The sequence below is a fragment of the Lepidothrix coronata genome, unplaced genomic scaffold, assembly GCF_001604755.1.
Source record: "Lepidothrix coronata isolate B3197 unplaced genomic scaffold, Lepidothrix_coronata-1.0 Scaffold116, whole genome shotgun sequence".
Classification (NCBI taxonomy): domain Eukaryota; kingdom Metazoa; phylum Chordata; class Aves; order Passeriformes; family Pipridae; genus Lepidothrix; species Lepidothrix coronata.
In genome coordinates, this window is record NW_016690296.1 from 2,061,205 (window position 1) to 2,084,944 (window position 23,740).

The window sequence follows — 23,740 nt, forward strand, 5'->3', positions numbered from 1 at the left end:
TCTCAGTATCCATTTTCCAATTATTCCTGACAAGCTTTCAAAACAAAGCAAAGAGCTGCGGTGACATCCATGTTCTGATGGTTGCCTGCTGCATTCCTCCCTCACAGGACACAAGTTTGTTGTCCTCCCACTCCGTTAAACTGTGCCAAAATGCAGAATTGTAATTGAGAAATAATGCATTCGTCCTCTGGTAAGGAAACAAGGAAATCCAAAAGGAAATTCCACTTGTAAGTCTCTTCGATTCTGTTAAGGCAAACTGTATTTTTGGGTGGCTGCTTGGAGGGGAAAACCCAAGCCCAGACATTTAGTCGAAGGTGTCAGTAACCTTGGCTGGCTGTTTACCACTTAGGGAAGTTCATGCCGTGTCTCATATTTGTAGATCACGTCCTTGATGTGTAACCCAGCCAAGTCCTTTCCATGGGCGTGAAGTGGAAAGACAAGGAACTTATCCCAGAGTTTAATCTGAATGTGATACATAATTTTACAGGAGATTGAAGAGGGCTCTAGAGACAATGAATAGAAATACATAAAGAAGCAGCCATTTGGGTGTCAGATCTCTGGATTTATGTTCATGCCCACAGATCTAATTACTGCTAGTGAACTGGAAATATCCATATTGACTCTGCTCTTCCTGCTGCTGATTGCAGCTGTATAAGCCAGCAAGTGAAAAACCAGACAGTGCTTGGCAAACTTCAAATACTGGTCTGATTTCTTTTTGCTTGTGATCCATGCAGAGAAAAGCATGGGTGATTCCATTTACTTTTTATCACATCAGTGAAACCAGATCATCTCTCTGACTTCTGTGGAACAAGACATCACCTAATTCAAATTACAGCAGCCACGTGGATGTTTTATGAGAGGAGCTGTTCTTCTAGCTGGGGGCACTGGGATTGTCTCTGCACCCTCTCCTCCTGCCTTGCCTTTGAACTGCTCCTGTGCTCAGGTGATGTGGAGGTAAAGCCACAAACCTACTGAAGCACAGAGGAGACTTGTGAGGGCTGTGGATTTTATCCACTGTATTGCTGACAAACCCTGAAAGTTGGATAGTGCCTCATTGTACAAGTGCTCCATAACCTGTGGTTCTCTACAGGCAGCTGCAAGTGATGGTTCCTCCTCAAATCCCTGCATTTATTACTGCAGCTCTAAACATTACAATATAATCCCTTTTCCCTGCATGTCTTTGCCGTGTTGACTAAAATTCTCATGCCCTAACCACGGACTCACATGTTTCTCACTCACCTGGCAATACTGACAGCATTGCCAGGGTTTGAAACTCTCCAAATCATTGGACAGCCTTGAGCCAATGCACAAGTTCTTGCTTTGGAGAACTCCTTGAACACTTTCGGGATGGATGTCAGCAATTCTGTCTCTGTCAGCCAAAAGGGCAGCAGACAAATACAGAGAGAAGAGCAGGATGACTAGTGTTGGAAAGCAGTGGGCTGGCAAATGAGAGCATGCAGAGCTTTAAAAAGTGGTGGAATTTGTTACATTCTTCTAATTTCCTGTGTTTTGAGGGTTTTTTTGGAGCTGTGGTGGCACTGGAGACAGTAGCGATGAGGAGCTGGAGGGAAACACGAGCTTGCGTGCGCTCCTCAGTCGCAGAAAATTTTGAAACCTGAATCATTTTCTTCTGGGAAAACTTTTAGTGCCAGTTATGTTCCAAAAGAATTTCCGGGGCAGCCTGCCCATCCAATTTCTCTCTTTCCAAGCTTATAAAACAGCAAGCTGATAGCCTGCATCTGTCCTTTTGACCCTGAGGAGGATAAGGCAATTGAGAAGTCATGGGGCTGCCCCTGGAAGCTGGGTTATGGATTCTGGCCAAAAGCATGGAAGCTGTAATTGGTGTGGAAGATTTTTCTTCTCTTAATCATGCCTTCATATTTGATCTCTTTCCAGTGTTCCCAAAGAACAAGTCATTAGGCACTCCTTTGGAAGCAGAAAGGCTTGAGGCAGCATAGTTTGAGATTTGTTTGACCTTTCAGCTCTGCTTTCCTTTGAGCCCAGGATTACCTCTGCTGTATGCAATTTGGATTATGTAGGGATTCCAAACATCTGAGAGAGTGAGGGAAATCATAATTTTAGGGTCAGGTTTTCAAAGGAGCCTGGCCCCAGTGACTGAGACAAGGAATGAGAATTTTGGGAAGCTCCCGTGTCTTGGCTGGTGTGTTTTTTCAGGAAGTTTGGTAAAATGTTATCTGGGTAGATGCTAAAGCTGCTTGCATGGAAATCTGAGGGGCTTGAATGGCAGCTGAAAGTCTGAAAATTCCAGCTGCTAAGAACAGGTCGTACCTGTGTTGCATGTTGAAGGCCTGCTGACATTGGAAAATATATGAGAAAAAAATCAGTGTGGAAAAGGAAAGAGTTAAATGATCAAAAAACCTCAAGAAATGAGTTATGGTTATCTGCCTTGACTGTCCAACAGGCCCAAAAAGGGTTTGCAGGACTGACCTTAGAAAGAAAAGCTGGCCCAACATGTCTAGAAAGAAAAGATTCCTGAAGGAGCTGCCTCTGCCAGCAGAGCTGCTGCAGAGATGTTTCCTCTTAAATAAACCATACCAAGGAAATCCATTTAAATAGAACCCCTTCTAGCCATACTATAGAATAGTTAACAGTTTGAATATTCAACCCATTTGTAAACTATTATTAATAGAGCTAACCCATGTTTTATATAAACACGCTGCGTCAATTAGTATGTTTGTATTTATTAAATAGTGGAAATAACTGTTGTGCTTCTCGTTGAAGACTTGGGGGCATTTCTGTTTTGCTCACAACTCCTTTTGTCCTCAGTAACATCTCCCGTAGGAATTAAAATCTGACTCAAATCTCTAAGGGTATGGAAAATATTCCCAAACCTGCGCTACGCTGTTCTGCATGCAGCTGCTTCAGAATATCCCAGAGACAAGATGCACATCAGGAACAAACTTAAAGCCAGTGATACCAATTCAGTAGGTGTATAATATCTTCCAGTGTGTGGAAGGAAATTCAGGACAGCTGATTTATTCCACAGAAAATACTGAATTTGGTTAGTGCCCTTCAGTAATTGTAACCCTGGGTTACTATGATTCCCACTCTCCCCCCGGGCAGGGGGAATTCGGGTTTGATCTTGAGTAACTGAGACAGACGTACCAAAGAACAGTAAATCCAACATAATACTTCCTTACCCCAAAATACACATTCCGAGACACTGGAAGAACACAGCTGCTTTTTTTTTTTTTTCTGAATTATTTACTCGGGAAAACAGATAAAATATAATACAGTTCAGGAAGCTCATGAGCGATTAAATGAGTGTACTGTGCATACATCTTAATATGCAACATACATTTAGTTCCAACTGTATTAGTGCATGGAGTCAGAGGAGAGGAGATTTCTAAAGGCAAAGCAGGAGTTGCTCCAGCAGCCTAGGAATCAAGAGGAAGATAGTCTAAAAAGTAACTTAGCTTGGATTTTATTTCTACTTTGCATACAAGGCATCTGTGTAACTGTTGGGGTGCATTTATTGAATTCCCTGTCTTCAGCTTGCATTATCAGGTTCCTTTTCTTCCAGAGGCCTATATGAGAGAACGTGCCTCTGCCCAGGGCCAATTATGAGGGCAAAGAAAGGCCTTTTTGTTTGGGTTTGCCTTTGATGTGTGTGGAGGGGAAGCACGAAACCTCACTGCTGGTTCATCTGACCCCTCTGCGGTGAGTTCCAATTGCGTTTAGTCTCCAAATGACTATAAAAAGGGAAGGCTTTTCAAAGCTGTAATTCCAAATTATTCCCAGCACAACCCCCAAGCAGCTGCACTTTGTGCTGGGAAATGCCCTGAAGGCTGAAGGGGGAAGCTTCTTTCCAGGCAGTGGAGATGTTTTACAGCTGCGAGTGAAAGTAACTTCCTTGGAGATCCCATCCACAGGCAGGCTGGCCAAGCAGTTCTGTGGTTGTGAGGCATGACCTGGGACTGTTCTCCCCAGTGCTGGGGGAAGAATGTGATGACTGGGGGTCTGCACATCCTCACCTTCTGAGGCCCCGCTTTCAGCACTTTCCCCTCTCTTTGCACACGCTCCCTGCATTTCAGAGCCCTACTAGCTTGTCTGGACAGGTTTGGCTAAGCCAAGGGGAGCTGCCTGTGTCTGGGAAGCAGTTCCTGCCTTGCTTTCAGGTGCTGAACGCTCTTATTAATTGCATGAGGAAGCAGAGGAGTCCTGGGCTGGAAACGGTGCTGACAACTGGGGCCATGTTTTGGTAATTCCAGTAGTATTTGTTTTATGTACCCAAAACTTTCTCCAGCAGCTCTGAAAGCCCTAACTCCGAGGCCTGCCTTACAATTATCTGACAGCTAATTTAATCAAAACTCTGCAATTAACAAGCTCATGTTCTTCAGGGCCTCATCTGAAGGCTTTGCAATTACTGACGGGCAGAACTCTGCAGACGCTGCACTGATCCACTAAGCTCGGCTCTAATGTTGTTTTAAAGTAATTACCCTCACTCACCGCCTTGTTTCTGCTTTGCTGTTCCTAAACTATGCAAATTCAGGAAGCTGCCTCTTGCACATGATTATAAATTGCTGGTTGGGGTAAGGTATCTTAACAGGCAGCTAAAATAGAATAAAATATTTAATGCATTTTCACATTGTGCACGTTCTGTTTGCGTGTTATTCACCAGGGACTCTGCATTTGGTTCACAACAATAAACATGAAGGGGAAAAGTTCTTTTCTCAGTAATGAGCAGATACAGCAGAAGGGTTTTGGCCTACAGTTCTTCCCTTGAGGAGCTTTGCCTGAAAAAGGTATGAAGAAAAACTTCATAACATATTAAGATTCGACCTGTTGCTGATTATATGAGAAATGCACAGGAGAAGGTCATGGCAGAGATTTAATAGGAGAGAGAAGGAAAGTAAGGTGCAAAATGTATCTTTAAAAATTAAAATTTTCCAATTTGTTATTAAGAAGAACAGCAGGTTTTATTAGTGGCTTATAAACATTGAAACCTGGAAGAGACAATTAACAGCAGCCCACGGCTTGTTAAGTCCATGATGGAAGGTTATAACTCATATGCCATCTGGATGTGGAAATTTTGTTGAAAGCAGCTTTTATAATGAGCTCATCATGCAGTGCAGAATATTCTCCTGCAGGAACATGTCTCAAAGAACAGCAAGAGAAATGGGGGGGACACAATAGTTTTCAGAGACAGAATGACTAAATTCTGTGGGGGAAGGAGATGACTTTATTTTCACCTTTGAATTATCACTGTTATTCTGAATTCAAGAGGTGCAATCAGATCCTGAAGTCTGAGTTTCATGTTTCTTTCTGAGTGGGACTGGTGATCTAGTTAGACTGTGCCATGTACCACAGAGAAAAAATCCCTGCCACAGACTTTCCTGAACTTACTCTGAACACCTGGCAGGGAACTGAAAATGGGAGAAGAACATAAACATAAATTATTAAAGATAGCTTGGCCCAATCCATCAGCTGATCTGACACATGCAAAAAAGATGGGGAAACTTGTTATGTTTAGGCTGGCAAAGTAGAAGACAGGTAATGTGTCATACATATTACATGACAGAAGGTAAATGCTAGTTAGAAGAGGTTATTCAAGTGATAACATTGACACACCAACAAATTCATGGTAACTTAAAGCCATTTTAGACTGGAAGAGGCTCTTAATTTTTAAAGCCCCGGGAATTGTCTGAAGCGAATCAGTTTTATTTAGCATTTAACACAGAGGAAATACATATACAAGCAGCAGCAGTAATTAAACTTTCAAGAGTAGTTACAAGTAAAACTGAAATCACAGATGATAAGCTCAGTTTGTTAAACACAGCTCATCACTTAAAGAAATATTAAGATGCATGTCATGGACCCAGAGTAATCCGATGTAGATGTTAGTTGTTTGAGCAGTTCCATAATTAAAACCAGACTTTTCTGATAGCTGTGGCTGTGTCCACACTCCTTTGAAGTGTTTGACCTTGAAAAATATTTGCTGCACTAAATGGCCACAGTCACACATGGCATGTTTTGGAGTTGTGGCAAGAGGAGCTCACCGAGGGCACACACAGCCCACAGCCTGATCCAGGGGCAGCGACTGCTCTGAGCCCAGACAACCAGTTTGATTTTTGGATATGCTGAACATCCTCTCTGCTTGCATTTACATTCAGAGACGCTTCTGACAAAGTAAATCATCAGTTTTCCTGCTCTCACCAGTCATTTTTACAGTGGCACTTGGCAAAGATGTGTTCTCAGCTGAGATTTCACACCATTAGTCATGTTGTTGATTCAGCCACTCATCCCGAAGCCTGGGCTATGTCTCCTATCAGCTTCTGCCTTGCATATCCTTTTCTTTGAATTATTGCTGGTAGCACTGTGTTGAAATAAGCCTGTGCACATAGAACGTGTTTTATACTAACATACATATTTGCTTATTTTGCTAAAGACCTTCAGGAATAATGTTTAATTTAAGAAAATACTGTATTAAAGTGGTACTTGCCACTGAAAACACTGGGACTTTCCCAACAGACCATTCAGCTGTATGAGACTAAGGTACTATGGGATCCTTCCCTTAGCATGGGAAAGATGTAAAAGAAGCCTTAAGCAGTTTAAGCCCAGTTCAAAATGAGACTCACTACTACACCACATCCATAGTGTTGTTTATAGAATTAAAAAAAACTATTAAAATCAGAACTATAAGGGCTCAAAGTCAGTGAAACCACTCTTGAAGATTTAATCATTGCATATATTTGGAACACTGACATTATTAGACTTACGAGCATCTATTGTTAGAATTACAACTTCAGTCATACCTAAACTAAAACCTTATAGAAATACTCTTTAAAATCTTAAAGCCATGTAGCAAATGGATTTGAAATTGGGAAGGTATAATTCTGTTTGGGATAATTTTTATTTTTTTTTTTAAAAAAAAGGTCTCAAAACCAAGTTTTCTTCTTAAATTTGACAAGAAAATGGCAAAATGTGTTAAAAATACTATTCTGGTTAGTACTTTGTTCCACTTTATTTTCTGTTATGTTCTGTTTTATATGGTACATGATAAAGCACAGTCTGCACAAAGAAACTCAGTTGCAGGGACCTTGGTTTTAAGTGGGAAGCTGAGGCTTTCTGAGAAACTGCAAAGAGTGATCTCTGGTATCTTCTCCTGAATGAAAAAGAACATGTCTCTTCTGACGTGTGTTCTTGCTGTCTGCTGACCTCAGCATTTGAGAATGTTTCAGAATGGGACAGGACTGAATTAAGAGAACTTGGACGAGTAAATCCTCCTGTGGCTCTTTAGGAAGTCATAATCTGCAGAAGGACTTCAGTTGCAAGGAGTCTCTTCTACTTAGAAGCCAAAAAGGGGAAATTAAAAGCCCCTATCACACACAGCTCGCTGTCTGATTTTTCCCCTCATGTGCAGCCAGGTTTCTCTGAGGAAAAAATCTTTAGTGATAATTGCTATTTTCCATAGCAGTGCAAGAATTTTGGGAACAGATGCTGACTGATTCCGCTCTGTGCAGTTGGACTGCCAAGTTATGAAATGTTTGATGTACAAGCGGAGTGTGAATAAAGGTTTTATTACTTTGAACAAGACATCTCGGCTCAAAATTCCCTTGCGTACATTTGCGTGGATATTAACGACCTGTTAGTTAAATGTAGATGTAAAAATGTCAGATGGACTCAAATGGATCAAATAATATCCCTTCTCAGCTTTGCCCTTTAAATGTTTTATGGTTCCTATCCCTGGGCTTCCCTCCTCTTCTCCTCTTGTGTTTAACTGGTTGTTTCATGGTCACCTTTTTAAATACAAATAAACCCACAAATCAGCAGCTGCTTTTATTGTCATTTGCATCAACAGAGTCGTTGTCTCTGCTTTCATAGATGAAGGAATAGTTTCTAAATGGGATGTGTGCAGAACTCCTTATGTTCCTCTTTAAGATGATATCTCTGAAAAATATCAAATTTTCAGATATGCTAGGAGAAATTTGAATTAATCCTCTTTAGGTCTGTCTCAAGTCTTAAAATACTACTGTTGTTAGTAGTATTTTACCTGTCTTTCATTTTTGTAATAAAAGCTTTATCACTTAATCTGACAGTGGTTAAAAAAATGAGTGATATGACCAGTTTTTAAATTTTCTTACGTTCTTTTTCTCTTCTCTCATGGTTTTGTAAGTGAGGACAAACAGGAAAGGCGAGTATGAAGAACTGTGCGTTTCAGGAATGGAACTTGAATGTGTTTAAATACATTGAAAGAGAAGATGAATTTCAGCGTTTGATGTTACACCACTGTACAGTTTCCAACAAGATCCGTCTACTAATCATGGTATTAAGCAGCTGTGTGGCATTTCAGAAATGATAACTAATGCTAGCAATGAAGCAGTGAGCTCCCAGCTTGCTGCCTCTCTGGTGCTGCAGTGCGAGTGGGATCCGGCCCAAGGCAGTGCTGCTGAGCAAGTGAAGTTACAACAGCACTGGCTTTTGTTCTTCTTGTCACTGCAGCTTCCAAAGGCTGTAAAGTTCTCCTGTGCTGCTGATCCTTCTCCTAATATTGTTGTGTGATACTGTAATTGTGCAGGAGTTGTGTCAGCACCCTCCAAGCCAACATCTGGAAACTGTTAATTCTTCACAGAGCACGGGATGGCACAGACACAGCTGGTGCATCTTGCAGCGGTATCTTAAATTCTTGTGAGAGGATTTGTGCAAGACCAGTTGTGTCTGGTTAGTACGTATTTTCCACAGAAATTAGGGAAGCTCACTTGAAAAGTCAAGGTGAACTGTAGCTTTTCATTACTGCTTTTTTATCTGGACTCTTTCTTTGTTTTAATAATATCAATACTGGCAACACTCATCAAGCTCCTTTGATTCTCATGGGTCCACTAAGAGCTGGGACTGTTCAGCATGGAGGAAAGTGCAGAAGACAAAAGCAGAAGTGATCTTGCCTTTTAATTTATTTTTTCCCCCAGAATGCCTGCAGCTATGATTTTCCACTCAGTAAAGATTTATGACCTAAAGGAACGAAGAGTAGGCAGATGCTCAGAGAACAAGAGATAGGGATCTAGGAAGATTTTAAGGCCTGAAGCTCAAGGCAAACTAAAATCCATCACAAACAGATGAACAATTAGCTGCTTAGCTGTGTTCTGATGAGATTTCCGAGGGCTCAGAGAATTCTTGGTGGTTCAGAAAGAGAACTTAACCTTCTCCTAACATGCCTCATGTTCTGTCAGCTGTGCAGAGGCAATGGAAAACCTTTGTCAAAACAGATGGCAGGGTTAGCCCCCCGCCACTGAATAAAAATGGGAACTTCAAGGTCCAGTTAATGACTGGAGAGCCAAGAAGCATTTGGAAAGTTAGTTTAATATTGAATACACCCCAAAGAATACACTGTTACAATTCCAGGACTTCTTGGCTATGGCCAAACTCTGGATACTGCAAGAATAGTCATTTCCCAGCTCACGCTTCCAGCCAGAACAAGGAACTGCTGAGGTGCACGAAAAATAAGATGTAGCACTTAACATGGGTTTAGGGCTTTGAAAAAAGACATGTTCAACAGCTGGATCAGTCCAGCAGAATATGTTTTTGCCCAGTGCTTCCTGATAATCTACTATGCCATTCAATTGCTTTTCATATACTAAAACAAATATTATGTTAAAAGCAATCATGTGCATAAAGTATACCAAGAAACGACATGCAAAAATATCTGGTTCCTCTATTAAAAACATGCTGGCATGTCACACTGACGAAAGTTTCACAGAACAGTTTGGTAAAATGTGGAAACTATGATCTGTGTAGCTGAAAGGGTTTCAGATGCTGGTGGCATGACTACTAAAAGCTAAACAAAGTCACAGAGATGTTGCTTTACGTGCATCCAATGAAACAGATACTGGGTGCCAGTTAATGCCGATTAATAACGTTGCGCTGATTAATAATGAAGAATAGTCTTGCTATGATCTAAACAATGCAGATCTTACTTGCCTGAGTTTGGAATAAGAACATAAAGAAAGCTCCTACAAAGTGTTTTCAGTAGTGATCAGTGCTTTATATCAACCCTAATCAAGATCCTAGTTGTTTACTCATAACTGTAAAGGTCTGCAAAGGTATTTTTTTTCCCATGGAATGGGTCCAATGGAAGGGCAGTGCTCCTCCCTGCAATGCAGTAGGTGCAATCTTACACTGCTCCATGTCTGTCTCTACCTTTGCACCTTTTGCCTGTACATTAGGAATTAAGCATGGAAGACCAGAAGTGTAGTGCTGTTGGAAACATAACTGACCTCTCAGTCTTGCACACAAGTGCCTGTAATCAGGTTCAGAACGTCACTTCCCAGTCGTGTCCTGCTGCACTCCCTTCTTCCTTCTGCAGGGAACGCACAGCCTCCACTTAAAATCAAGGGCAAGGGCTGAAAGATAACTGTGGTGCCTGATAATTGTCAGACTACCCCTATTTGTTGTCCTCAGCTTAACATAAATGACTTCCTAAGGACTAGTGAAGGCTACCAGACCTACTCTACTTCTTTTTTTCCTTCTAGAATTTCACGAACCTGCTGGATGGATGTGAGGAGCTAAAGCCAGGTTGCTGTTAACTATATCTTAAGGTAAGCTATTAAACACCCAGTGTTATTGCTTGTTTTGTTTGTTTGGGGTTTTGAAGAAGCATTCACATGTACAAGGAAGCTGTGGGAGCTAATCATTAGTTTCTAAGGATCTTGAGGATCTTCTTGACAGATCCCAGCTTGCTGTGGCAGCTCTCTCGAGGCACACATTTCGGTGCCTCCTTTCTTGACAGTACTTGGGATTAATTTAATCTCCTGTTACCTGAATATCTCTATAGACAAGAATCTATCTTGAAGGAAATGGCTGCAGAGATCCAAACTGAATTATGGTTGCCACATTTGTTTACAGAGATGGGGTGTTTTTGTAGCTGAGATTTTTCACTCAGTGTTAGTTTTGATAGATTGACACAAGCAAAAGTCATTCCTTAACTGAAGTATTTGGAAACAGTATAAGGGAATAAAAACAGATGTACAAAACTAGAAAACAACTCTTTTAAACATATCCATCATTTAAAACAGGAAACATCTCTAAGTGAATTGCGTTTTCTGAAGTCTGACTAAGGACAAAGGTATCTCTTCTTGTTTTTGTGAATGTGTTCAGTACTGTACAAACAAAAGAAATGCTCTTTTCCCTCAATACCTCTACAAACATACATTCTACCACTTTAATCTTGCAGTGACAGTAATGCAACATTTTATTTCCTGATTTGTTGTGGCTATTCAACCTATGAGCTCGGATCATTTTGTTAAAACACAATTAAAATTTAGCAAGTTGCCTAGTTTACCCTCCTAGTCAAATTTGTCCTCATTTGGCAGGGCTCCTTTCTAATTTTGACTTATTAAATTCTGTGAGAAAGATCAAAGGTGGCCTCCTGTTTCTCATTACACAGGATCAACGGATCAGATAATTCAAGGTCTGATAAAATGGCACAGGGAATTCAGCTGTGTGCAGCATTACTGTTATCAGGCCATTTTAAAGTAAGAGTTAAATTCCCAATTCTTTCGTAAGCAGCATCAATGTTATGCTTAGCAAGTACCTCTTTCCTGTAGAACAGGGTTTTATTTTTGTTTGGAGTTTTAAAATGTTCCATGTCATTTTAGGTTGGTAAGTGGTGTGATTTACTGACTGTGCTCGATGGATTGTATTGGCATCCCGGGACGACTGCACTGGAGCGTTCCTCCCTAAAATACAGCCAGTTCTGAGAAAACAGCACTATTCTTGTGAAAACAGCGTTTATATATTTCTCTTGCATGTTTATCCTCAGCATCATCTTACTGGGAACTTGTTTAACCTGCCAAAAACCCTTCTGCACTCTGACTGCAAACCGTTCTGCAGCCCAGACTTGTCATGCAAACGCCGCATGACTTCAGGTAGGTAGAGAACTTCAGTCCTCTGAGCACGTTATCCCCCCCTTATGACTGCTGCACACTCAAAGCACTGCTCCCTCTCTGGCCCTGTCATCTGTCAGGCTGCACAACTTTGATCTAGGCAGTTTGCTTCTGGTCTTACCTCAGTGTTCACAACCTCATCTCGCTGAGAAGTCTTACCCAGGCGCCTTATCCTGAAAACCTGGGGCTTTCTATTTGTTTGATTAACTCCCAGGGCTTGCAAGCGATCCAGCTCTTGCTCAGTCGGTGCTCAGAAGGCTGGTGCATGCCTCTGCACTGCTTGGGTTTTCCTTAATCAACATATGGACTATAATATATTGTTTGTTTGGAATCTGATGTCATGGGAAAAAGTGTTGCTTCGGTCAGTATGGAAACTTGCCCAGATACGTTCAAGTTGTTTCTTCCTTGACTGTAGTGTCTGCTTGAAACCTTTCACTTGCCTTCTAACGGTTATTCCTGCTCATCCACAGGCTGTTTCCAGTCCAAATATAGTGCTACTTGATTGAAAAAGTCCAAGAAGCAGTTCTCTTTTTGGCACATGTTTAACAATCCCCACTAAATCCCTTCTGAAATTCCGTGGTCCGGTTTGTCACAGAAGGTCACAGGCTTGCTAAGGCTGTCCCTCCGGACATTTCAGCGACTCCTGCGTCTGCACAGCTACAAAAACTCTGCTGAAATCTGGAATGTTTTTCAAACCCTTTTCTCCCCTCCCTCTGAGGTCGCTGTGAGGAAGCAGTGACCGAGGGTATCCTTGTGAAACTCCTGTTGACCCGTGATCTGGAATGTGCAGCCGGTTCAGGGCTGTGCCCTGCATTGGGGTCTTGTGTTTGGGGTTTGTTTTTTGTACTGAAGAAGCCTTTCAGTTGATATTTGAGAATGACTTTAAAAGCACGGCTAATAAAGTGATTTTGTTTGCTTGGCTGCTTAACCAAAGACTATTAGTCAGGGCAAACTAATGTAACTCCACTGATATTAATAGAACTCAGATACAATAATTGGAGAACAAGCCCTTAAATTCTAGGGAAATTATTACACAGGCTGAGTTTAAAAAGCTCTAATGGTGTCTAATTATGTTATGAGTCTTTAATACCCACTAATTTCTAATTAGCTTTTCCTTTCTTGTCAGCTTTTTCTTTTATACCTTTCTTGTTGATGTCATAGTTGTACTGTGAGAAAACAAGAACTCTGTTCAAGATAAACCTGCCCTGAGCTGTGCCTTCAGATGTGCGGTACCTGCTCGGGACAAGAGGCTCAGCAGCCCTCAGGGCTTGCATGTTCCTCTTGGAACATTCAGAAAATCAACATGGAACCCTTTCTGTCTTTTGAATGCCAGCTGGGATTTTGCTGTAACTCTTAACCCAGCTGATCAGGAAGGGATTTTCCTGGGGACAAAGATACCGTTCGAACTTGAGGGTTGTCTCGCTGCCAGATTTCAAGCTCCTCTTACAAATTGTTACGGCTCCTCAGAAAAGAGATAAAAAATATGAATTTTGGCAAAACCATCCTTCACTAAGCTTGTTCCAAAGGTGGCTGAACTATTTTCTATAAAACTTTAAAAATAAATAAATTAAAACCAAAGAAACCTGTGCGGACTAAGATATCCCAGCTTTTCTCAGGCAATACTCGCCAGAGAGGAGACGTGTCATTTCACTAAAGAATTAAAACCATTCTTATATATTATTGAAATAAAGCATACTGTAGTATATAAAGCACTTTGAATTTGAACTCTATAGGGAACTAGGTCATAAAACAAACACAGAGACCTTGTGGAAGTCAGTCTGTTCTGGACACCCTTAAGTTGCAATGAAGAAGATGGCAAAACGTAATTAATCCACAAATGGACTCTAAATAAACAACTACTTGAACACAATCTTCCTTTTATTTGGGAGCTAGGACAGTGCTTTTTGCTACCTTGCCTAATCTCTTGCGTTTCCAGGCCATCTATCAACACAGTCTCTGTTTTCCCCTTAGCTGCTCCTATGGATAATATGATGGCGGAGAAACCAGGAGAGAGGAGGAGAATATATGGACTATTGGGACACCTTTGTGGCATTCCGTGGGTTTAGCTCAGAAATAAGTACCTGGCCCTTGGGAAGAACAGTTGGAAGTGACAAATGTGCACGAAGTCTGATACGTTATGTCCTGAGATTTCTTCTTAGTTACTGTTCTCTATGACCAGTGTTTTTAAAACAGTGGAGACGATATCCAGGATATTTTCGCTATTTATAATTCCCATTGTTGCAGCTCTCTGGGGATGATTAGATCGGATGACTTCAGTGGTGTGATAGCTATTGATATAAATAACTTTCCAGAAGATTTCCTTATGACTTTAGAACAAATTCACTGGCAACAAAAACATTTCTGAAGGAGTTTAGTTACCTGGCTATTTTCTGAAAACCACACCAGGCACTGATCTGCATAAAGAGGAGATAAAAACCTTTAAAAGGTAATATTTGAGTGCCTCAGGTTTTAATTTCAAAAAATCAATTCTCAAACACCTAGGTCCCGTTTTCAGGAGTGTCAGGATCCTCAGCTTCTCAAGCACTTCTGAATATTGTACTTTCTGAGAAGTTTAGAGAAAAAGGAATAAATGCTCACCTAGATGAAAGCAAAAATAAACTGTAGGTATTCAGCAGTGATCAGAAACAGTGGAGTTCAATGGTTGCTGGGGAAATCTGGCCAAGGGACAGATAATTACCCAAAACTCTCCACTTATTCGAAGCATGGTTAAAGATTTGCTGATGGAAAAGGTCTTTCCTGTGAGATTTCCAGCATTTCCTGGTTTCAGCCAAGAAAGGAATAGTGGAAGAAGTGCCTCTCACTCTATTTTGATACTTCTGATCCCTGAAGAAGGGATTCAGCGGCATGATGTGTGTTGAAAGTAAACTAAGAAAATTCTAATTGCTCTTTCATGTGGGTCCATTTGATTCCGTGTTCTGGCTGCAATTTTAAATCATGTTTTTGTGGATTAATTCTGGGGAATCGTTTCACTCTTCCCCAGGAGGACCAAAGATTTCAGGTCTAAATAACCAAAGATAAACCTGTTTATCATTCTTTCCCTCTTCTGAGTTCATGCACCCAAATGCTCGATCTTTGTGTACAAGTACAATTTGGATAACCTCCTTAGATTACCTGGAATTCTTAGGCCTGATTATTAATTGGCTGAGAGCCCTCGGATGTCGTAAGAAACTGACCTTCCAATTCAATTCTTTAATCAGGAGAGAATTCCTTTAGTTAGCAACAGAAAATGCTGAAGTTTTTAAGGTGTTCTCACACTTCACAATTATGTGATTTGACATGGAAAGCTGCTTGCAGCCCATAACAGATGTGCAGAGGGTGTCCCTATAAAGATCTGCTTGATTTATTGGACAGACAGATACTATACAGCAGCAAAGCATTCCAGGTGCTCTTTGAGGTAGCTTTACTTTGGCAGAATGAAGTTGGCTGAGGTTCATTCCAAAGAAATGCTCGCCCTACCCTGGCACGTCGTGTGCCACATGGGGGATCCCAGGTGTTGCTCGGCCCGGCAGTGCTCCGTGCACCTTGAAACTTCCCTCTTGGAGCGACAAGCCCTGCTTTTCTTGGACAATATTTCAGAAGTGTTCCAGAGCCATCTAAAATTGGAAACCTCTGGAGAATGAGCTAATCCCTTGGTCAAGGAAATAGGAATATATTTGAAATTTAGTAAAACCTCGGAGACTTGCTGAAGTCACCTCATGCTAATCAGTCAGCAAGACTTCAGGGCGGGAACCAGGCTGGCACCAGGCACTCCCTGGTGAGAAGGGAGTGCAGTCCTTGCCTGCCATGGTAAAATTAGTGTTGCTTAAGGTAAATGAACTGCAAGGAACCATTCTGGAAAAAAAAAAAGAAGTTATTTTTAACTCACTTGCATAATGAAAATGTACAGGATTGCTTATTATATCTGCCATGAAATAAGTGTATTTTTGTCCTGAATTAGACCAGTCCAGTGTACTGGTGGTGACCAGTGACAAATGCCTCTGAAAAGTGTAGGAAATGCAACTGCAGGATCACAGGCAATAATCTACCCACAAGGGAATGTTTCCCTTCATTAGAGGCTGTTTATAATTTGCAATTATAGACTTGCATCTTTTCAAGCCTCTTTTCTTATCTCCACTTTAATCTAGAGGATGTTGCCAGCCTTGATGTAAACACTGGGGGATGCAAACATACCTGGGGGGAAGGGGGAAGCCTCACTTTGTGAGACATTATACCTGCCAAAAGATAATCCTTAGGCAAACTGATTATAATACAGGCAGCTGACAAAAGTAAAAGATGTGCTATGTAGTGTTCCAAAAGGAGCAATTTGATCAAATCTGTTCCTGCACCTACTGCAGACTGAAAAGCTTCTTGAGTTCTGGCCTAGTTTCCTAACCAAAAGTTCCTTGATGTTTTTTTTGGGACCCAGATAAAGAAGAATGTACCTGAAAAAAAGAGTATATCAGTATTCATTTTCAGTTTTACTCATTCCCCCAATTAAATGTGCAAGTGCAGTGCTGTTCCCTCCATTCTTCCAGCCTTCAACTGTCTGCAAGTTTTGGATGGCTTGGAGCTTGCCTTGTCCATACAAAACACAGAGCCAAGGCTATTTCAAAATGTGGTTGATGTAACCAGCATTTCCACCCCTCTGTAGCATGTATTAATGTGGGTGTCCTTTCCACAGGAGATGCTTCTTATGGGAATACACGTCTCTCTCCCTTTCCCTTTTATCACCAAAACCTGAGGAAGCTGCCACCTGGCAGAGTTGGAGTGTTCCTGCCTCCTTTTCCTGTGCTGCTGCTGCTCCCTGGTGTGAGGGAGAGGTCATGGTAGAAATCTATAATTCATTGGCCACGTAAGGTTTTCTTGTTCTCATGTTTGCTCTGCACTGACTGTGATAATGGCAGAGAAAATTAATACTGACTCGCTCTCATCTCTCTCCTTGGAACTGTGAGAATTTTTTAGCCCTCTATATGGAATTTTGTACAGACTTAAGAGACTTGTTCTGTGAAACCATCGCTGTTACTAAAAAAAAAAATAATCCTACTCTTCAGAGATCAAATCAAAAGTTAACCCATCTCTGCTGTCCTGCTTGGTTTGGATTTAGTGCTTCCAAAAGATAAACACTTCTACAATCTGTATGACTCTACGTGGGGTAATTCCCTGTGGCAGGAAGGTGATGTATTTCTTCAAATTAAGTTAGTTTTCAGCACTAAAAGCTAATCAGAAGTAATAATAGTAGAAGAAAGAGCTAAAAAACTGACACTTTCCACTCTAGCTCCAAAAAAGTCTTTCTGACTTTCAGGTCCTGACTTCTGACACATTATCAGATTCAGTAAATTAAGTTGATTATGTTGAGTCTGAGCTTCAGGGGAAAGGATTTTTGTTTGCTGGTTTCGATCAGAGATAGCTTTCAAATTAAAGAAAATTAAAAATAATAATAAAAAAAGAAAGAGCAAATAAATCCTTCGTGGTCAACTTCTAGGAAAAAAAAAACAACAAAGCTTTGCAAATAGCTGCCTTTGCTGATGCATTCGAGGTGCTGCCAGGCTTGAGCTGTCGCTGTTTGAAGGCTGATCGGGTTACAGATGGTAAGCAGGACAAGGCAGGTCTGACTTTCCAGGGATCTCTCCTCTGCACTGCCTTGGGAACATGGCAGGCACTGCACGCTGCGTCTGTCCGAGTAATCTGGCTGTCGTGGTGTGTCCTCTCCTTGCTTCCAGTGAAGCAGTGTTATTGTGAATTACAAAGCAAATTAATTGATGCTGAAGTGCCTTCTCGTGTCTTTTCTGTGAGCCCTTTGTGTCATGGGGTGTGGGGTTGATTTTCAGGCTTTTTCGAGGAGACCCTACTAAAGCATTAATGAGATATCACAAACTCTGCAACGGCTTCTGGGCTTTGACATTTATATTGGCTCCTGACACACTGCAGATAATGAGGGTTCTCTGCATCAGTTTACATTGTAGTGTCAGGTAATTCAGTCAACAAAGAAAGGGAACATATAAAAGCTCTTGGGCTCCCGTGATGGACTAAAATAGAAATTTAGCAGCTCTGTGGAACTGTGCCACCCTGGAGGTGCTGTGGGGATGGAGGAAGAAATGAGGACAGGGGGGATTTCCACATGCAAACCACATCACCCCTGTGGAGAAATGCAGACTTGGGGCACTTCCTCTCCTGTTCTCACTGCAGCCTTCCCTTGCTGGAAGGAGCTGGTGTGTCATTGCATTTTTTGCAAAAGTAAGGGGTCCCTCCTGAAAGGATAAATCAGAAAGTCAGGATGAAACACAGCAACCCAGGCAGGTGACATGTTTTAGAAGCAGCTGAAAATGAAATGAAAAACCCTTCAAACTTGTTGTTCTCCTCAAACAGCTTGTGTTGAATCTGTTCCTTACAAACACAATAGGAATTAAACTTTCCTTGTGTTACTGTAGGACAAACACTGCTCTGTGGAGGTGGATAGTTTACACTGGGGAACACTCCACATGTGCATATTTGAAATATTGTTCTTTAGACTCCTGTGCAAATAATAAACTGCTTTTGCACTGTATTCCCAACTACAATTTAACACCTTTTCAAACTCATTTGTGAATGAATTTTGTACTTTCTTGGACATTTTTTCCCCTCCTTTCCTTTTAAGAGAATATGAGTTTATAACATCTAAATTATGGAGCTTACAAAAGCTCTCCAAATAATTAGAAGGGGTTCGAAAAAGAAACGAATGCAACAAAGTCAGTTATCCAGCACTCCAATGTGTGCAAGTGCCTTGGGCTCTAGTGAGGTAAGTGGATCATCTGCAGCTCTTTATGCAAAGTTTTAGTGTACCTTTTCATTCCAAGCTTACAAAAAGTGGCCTTGGAACACTGTGATACAACTTTAAGTTATCTGCTGCCCTACTTTGATTCCCGTGGTGGTATCTTTCAGGAGTTCTCTTGCTTGAAAAAGGAAAAAAGGCTTTGATACATGACCAGATGCCTTCAGGCACAGAGGCAGGGAGCTCCTGTCCTTGCATAAATAAGGAATGACAGCAGCAGACAGGAGGAGAAAACTTCAGGATGAGCTGTGGGAAATCTCCAGGTGCGTCATCCTTCTTTTCACAAGTGGTTAGTGAATCCATGGGACCGGAATTCAAGGTGGCTCCTTCTTCAGGCTGATTCTAATAGTGAGTAACGATGGTGCTGACATGAACCACATAAAATGCTTTGGTTTAGGTGCTTTAATGAAAGTTCTTGATTATGAGGCTCTTCTCAAAATGTGGCCCGAAGTCTCCATATTTCTGAAACAAAATTGAATTAATTGGGTGGATGCAGACACTGTTCATTTTGGTAAGAAAATGCCACTGCATATATGTAAGCAATCTGAATAAGTATGGATCCTCCAGCATAAATACAATAACAGGTTGGTAGATTTTGGCACAGGGTAGAGACCTGGGACAACCCCTGTGACCTCTCTGGAAGTTTGAAAGCAGGTAGAGAGCGGTCCCTGTAAAAGCTTTTGTGCTCAAGCTCAACCACAGCACTCACTGCCTTTATCTTAACGTTCCAAGTATATAAATATGAGAGAAAACAACTAGAGTTCCACTCCTGATAAATTAGCACTGTGACCTTGGTCATCCCCTGAAGCGTCAGCTTGGTGTGAGAGCAGCTAAGGCTTTGTGTCGTGGGTTGTCATTTGTGCAGCTGCCAGATGCTCACAAATCTGTTGGCTGTGAAATTTGACCATAAAAGCATTGTGGGAGTCTGACAACAAGCCTTGGTTGGTTTGTTGACCTTGGTCCTAACAAACATCATCTTGACTGGTTTTATACCCGGCTATTTTGAAGACACTGAGCTAAAAGTGAGGACGCCCAAAAGTAATTATTGCAGTGGCCAAGCCATCCCAAAATGCCGTGTAAAAACCTGAAGGACAAAGTCAAGTTTCCAAATGCAAGCAGAGCGTGCAAGGATTAACTTTTATTTTTGTTAGGAAACCATTGTAAACTGATATTCACTTTTGTAGGTGCCCTTTTAATAATTTCACTGCACCAGTAACCTAATGCTTGGAAGAAAATACTATCTCAGCAGTACCTCCATAATTAAGATTTCACCTCCCAGTGTCAGGCTGCCTGCAGGGAGTGTGCTGTCATGAGTCTGGACACGTTCTTGTGAGACCTGATATTGTTGTTTCAATGCAATAGGGAACTTCACGTTCAGCTGGAGCGGGGAAAATGATAATATTATGGCCTGACAATGTTATTCTTTTAATGGATGGTTTGTACCTCTAACAAGGAAAGTTTTATGAGATTTGTATTGGCTTGGTTTACAGAAAGTGTACCCATTTAGTGGTTCACCTTGACATAACTTTTCTACTTTATATTACTGCTCGGTGCATAGGAACAGAATTGCTTTAAATTTTTTTCTTTATTTTTCTTGCCTTTGTCTTTAAAATGCTCCAAAGGGTCTCTGTGTACGGTGTGGTTTCAAACAGAAAAATATATTAATTTTGAACAGGCATTTTGTTTTAATAAGTATCCCTTTCAGGACTCTTGTGTCTTTATTGGTACGAATGGCACGGCTTCAAAGGATAGAGATAAATACTTCATTCTTAGCATTGAAAACAACCTCCTGTCAGCAGAAAAGCTGCTTTTTGAACCGGTTGGAGCCTAGATCTGAGAAGTTATTAATTTCTGACATCTCTTAGGCTCTCTCTTTTCTTTTTAACTTCCTTTGCAGCCAAAATAAATGGCTCAGTCTTGTCCTGAGTGGGAGGCTCGGGGCAGTGGGTGCAGGTCTGTGCCAGGTCCCAGCCTCGTGCAGAGCCACACTCGGGCACCCAGAGCAGCACCTGCCTTTCAGTGAGGTCAGTACCTTCTCTTTGTGGTTGCTTGTAAATCTTTGAAATCTGCTATGGGAGCCTGACATCTAATTTAGGAGCTTAGGAACTTAAGTTTGAAAATTTTGACTTAACCTTTTCGATAGTGGGGGCGCACACAAACGTTGAAAGAGCAGTCTTTTGTTCTGAACAATCTTTTTCTGCAAGCAAGATTCAGGTAGAAGATGCCACCTATTTTATTAAAATGCTTTTTGGTTGTTGTTTCTTGAAACCTTTCCATTTTATCAGGCTTAGGCTAGGATGCAAAAATCAATCTATGCTCTGGTCTGCCTTTCACACCCTCCCCAGAGAAGGAACATTTGGTGTGGGGCAGACAAGGGATTTAAGCTTGTGGAAGTCGTGCAGTCCCAGCAGGTGACATTGGAACTTCCCAGCTGAAGCAATAGGAATGGTGGGTGTGTAGAGGTAACATTAAAAAGTCCTTGCGTGGTGTAAATTGGCCATTGAGGGGAAGGGAATTAGAAAGCACAGCATTTTGTTTGGCTGCTGGTTTCCTCTCTCCTTTCCACTGGCTCCATGCCCCTACCTGAGGGCAAGGAGGAACTGCCCAGCACTGCCTGAACTCAGCTTGGCTGGGAAGCATCAACAAGGGTTGTGTGGATCAGTGTTTGAAAACAGGCTACAAAAATAATATTTACATATTGGGAAAGGTTTTAGAGATTTTCTTTCTGTCCAGCTCAAATTTCAGCTCTTTGAGCAGGATCCACAAAAGACTGTTCTTGAAATCAAGCTCCTACACCAGATTTGACATCAAGAAGACACAATGACAATTTGTCCAAACTAATGGACTTGAAATCTGTTTTTTCTCTGGGAAATGTTTAATACTATTCCTTATGTTCAAATGAGTTGACAGATCAAAGAAGTGAGTAACACTTTCTCTAATGTTATGTTCTCTGTTTCTGAGGAAATAGCAAAGACAAAATGTTCACTGTGTTTATCCTTAGAATCCCTACTGGACTCCAAGGACTTCTGCAGACGAGGGGATAGGAAAAACAGCCATAGAAATTTAGAGTTCAGGCTCCTCAAGAAGAAAAAGCAGGAGACTTCAGTTCACTACTTTGCAGATTCTCAATCCTTAACAGTAATCTTTTTTAATATTTCAAAATAACTTTCCTCATAATGCAGTAGCCCATTTGGAGACCTTACAAATCTGAAATGTAATAAATTTTTTATTTGACTTTATTTTACTTGAACTAAAACACTGACTAAAATAAGCAGTCTCATACTGCTGGTTTTAACAGTGAATGCCTAAACAGACCCCTTGAAAAATGTTTTAGAAAGCCAAATTTCTTCCATAGGTGAAACAGAAGTGAAAAAATATTTAGCATGAAACATATTTTTCTACCCCCACTGAACTTTCATTTTTCATATTTTTGGTGCTGGTTTGAACCCCAATTCCTTGTATTTCTTTCCTATGTGGAACGTTTTCAGGAGCTCAGAAGACAACAGGCTGAAGTCTCACCCCAAAACCTCAAAGGCTGCATTTCCTGCAAGTTGGTTCTTTCTCTCCTAGACCAGCTTTTCTTTGAATCTCAAATAATTTTCAGTTTCATTGCCAAGAATTAAATTAACCCTTGTGAAATGGAGCTTGAAACGTGTATTGATTTCAGGTTTCATTTCTTCCTTGAAGAAAGAAAAGAGGTGCTTGTGAAGTATCCTTGAATTATTCATCAACCAAATTATTTTTCAATGAACAATTTAATTAACGGCATTTTTCTTTGCATTTTTCTTTATTAAGGTATTTTATTTGTAGGTATATATACAGTAGAGACAAAAAGAATTTTTAGTGACTTCCTGGGTATTTTGTCTGTAACATATCTGAGTACTAACCTCAAGAAAAGGTCAGTTAAAAAAATCATGGCCTTACACAACAAAATATTTAATTGGAAGGATCTAGGACAGAGTCCTTGATCATGTCCAAACTGAGAGAGTAATAAAAAATGTCTTCGGCTAGAAAACAGATGTTTCAACACAATTCTGTTTCATAGAAATGTTTGAAAGGGTTTGTTTTAATTCCTGGTGGAAACAAAAGCAGATTTTGAAACCTTGAGTGCAATCACAAGATGGATTTGCTCCTCGGCCAGCTCTGCTCTTCAGCCTGACTCCAGGCGTTCCTGCTGCCCCCAGATCAGCTTTCCCTGCCCATCCTGTGGCACTGGTTTATACTGGGAAGCAGTGCTTTCCAGTAGGAAACCAGCTTTCCTTGTGCTTCTACTAGAAATTGAGGAGCAACTCTCCTTAACACCTTTAACTCTTGAGTTTTTCAGGCTGTGAAAGAGGGATGGTAAGGAAAAGGAAAGCGCAGGAAAGGTATCCAACGAAAAAATGGAAAGATAAGTGGAAAACAGGGGAACCAAGGACAGATAAATTGGGAGTAGCAGTGCAAATTAGCAGTTCTAATGTCTGTAGAAGGGTAAGGCTATCGTCCACAATGGAAATAACCTGTAAAACACAGTCCCCAGGTACAAATTGCTGTGTGTCACCTCCCGGCTGAGACCCTGTCCCAACCTTTTTTCCCTTCTCTTATTTATTCTCTCTTAAGTCATCCATCCACTCTATTCTCCTTTTTTCTCTTTTTCTTCCACGTCTCCCACTCTTTCTCCTCCTGTGTTTTCCATGTCCTTTCTTCCCTTCTCCTTTTATTATTTTGTCCCTACATTCTTCCCTCCAGCCACGACGGCTTTTAGTTGCGATGAGAAATGACATATTGTGAAGGTGCTCTATTTTCCAACCTCTTCCCCTACTGACTCCGAGTTGGGAGCAAAATGTTCCTGGTGTGCTGCCAGCTGAACCTCTTGCAGTGCTCCAAAGCTGGCTGTCTCCCATGTGTGTACTCCAGGGATGCACTCCCACAGCATGGGCTCTTTGTCGGCTGTTTCCTACGTGGCTGGGCCTTCTCTTCCTTTCCGGCACAGGACCGAGCAATTATAAATCAAACTATTTACAAAAACTGCCCTCAAAGACCAGAGGGAGCA

General features: G+C 41.2%; 1 long non-coding RNA gene across 6 annotated transcripts in view; it reads left to right on the plus strand.

Moving 5' to 3' along the window:
* The window catches only part of LOC108502295, a 122,971-nt gene extending 100,861 nt beyond the window's left edge, over positions 1–22,110 (plus strand). For 2 of the 6 annotated variants that reach the window (XR_001876430.1, XR_001876431.1), the window contains 6 exons: positions 10,488–10,553; positions 11,031–11,080; positions 11,777–11,882; positions 18,819–18,971; positions 20,606–20,732; positions 21,710–22,110. This is a non-coding gene — a long non-coding RNA (uncharacterized LOC108502295). Of the gene's footprint in view, positions 1–10,487; positions 10,554–11,030; positions 11,081–11,776; positions 11,883–12,370; positions 13,369–13,871; positions 14,035–16,581; positions 16,691–18,818; positions 18,972–20,605; positions 20,733–21,709 lie in introns of those variants that run through there. The other 4 variants (XR_001876433.1, XR_001876435.1, XR_001876432.1 and 1 more) reach the window with 4 other exon arrangements.
* Positions 22,111–23,740: the final 1,630 nt, after the last annotated feature.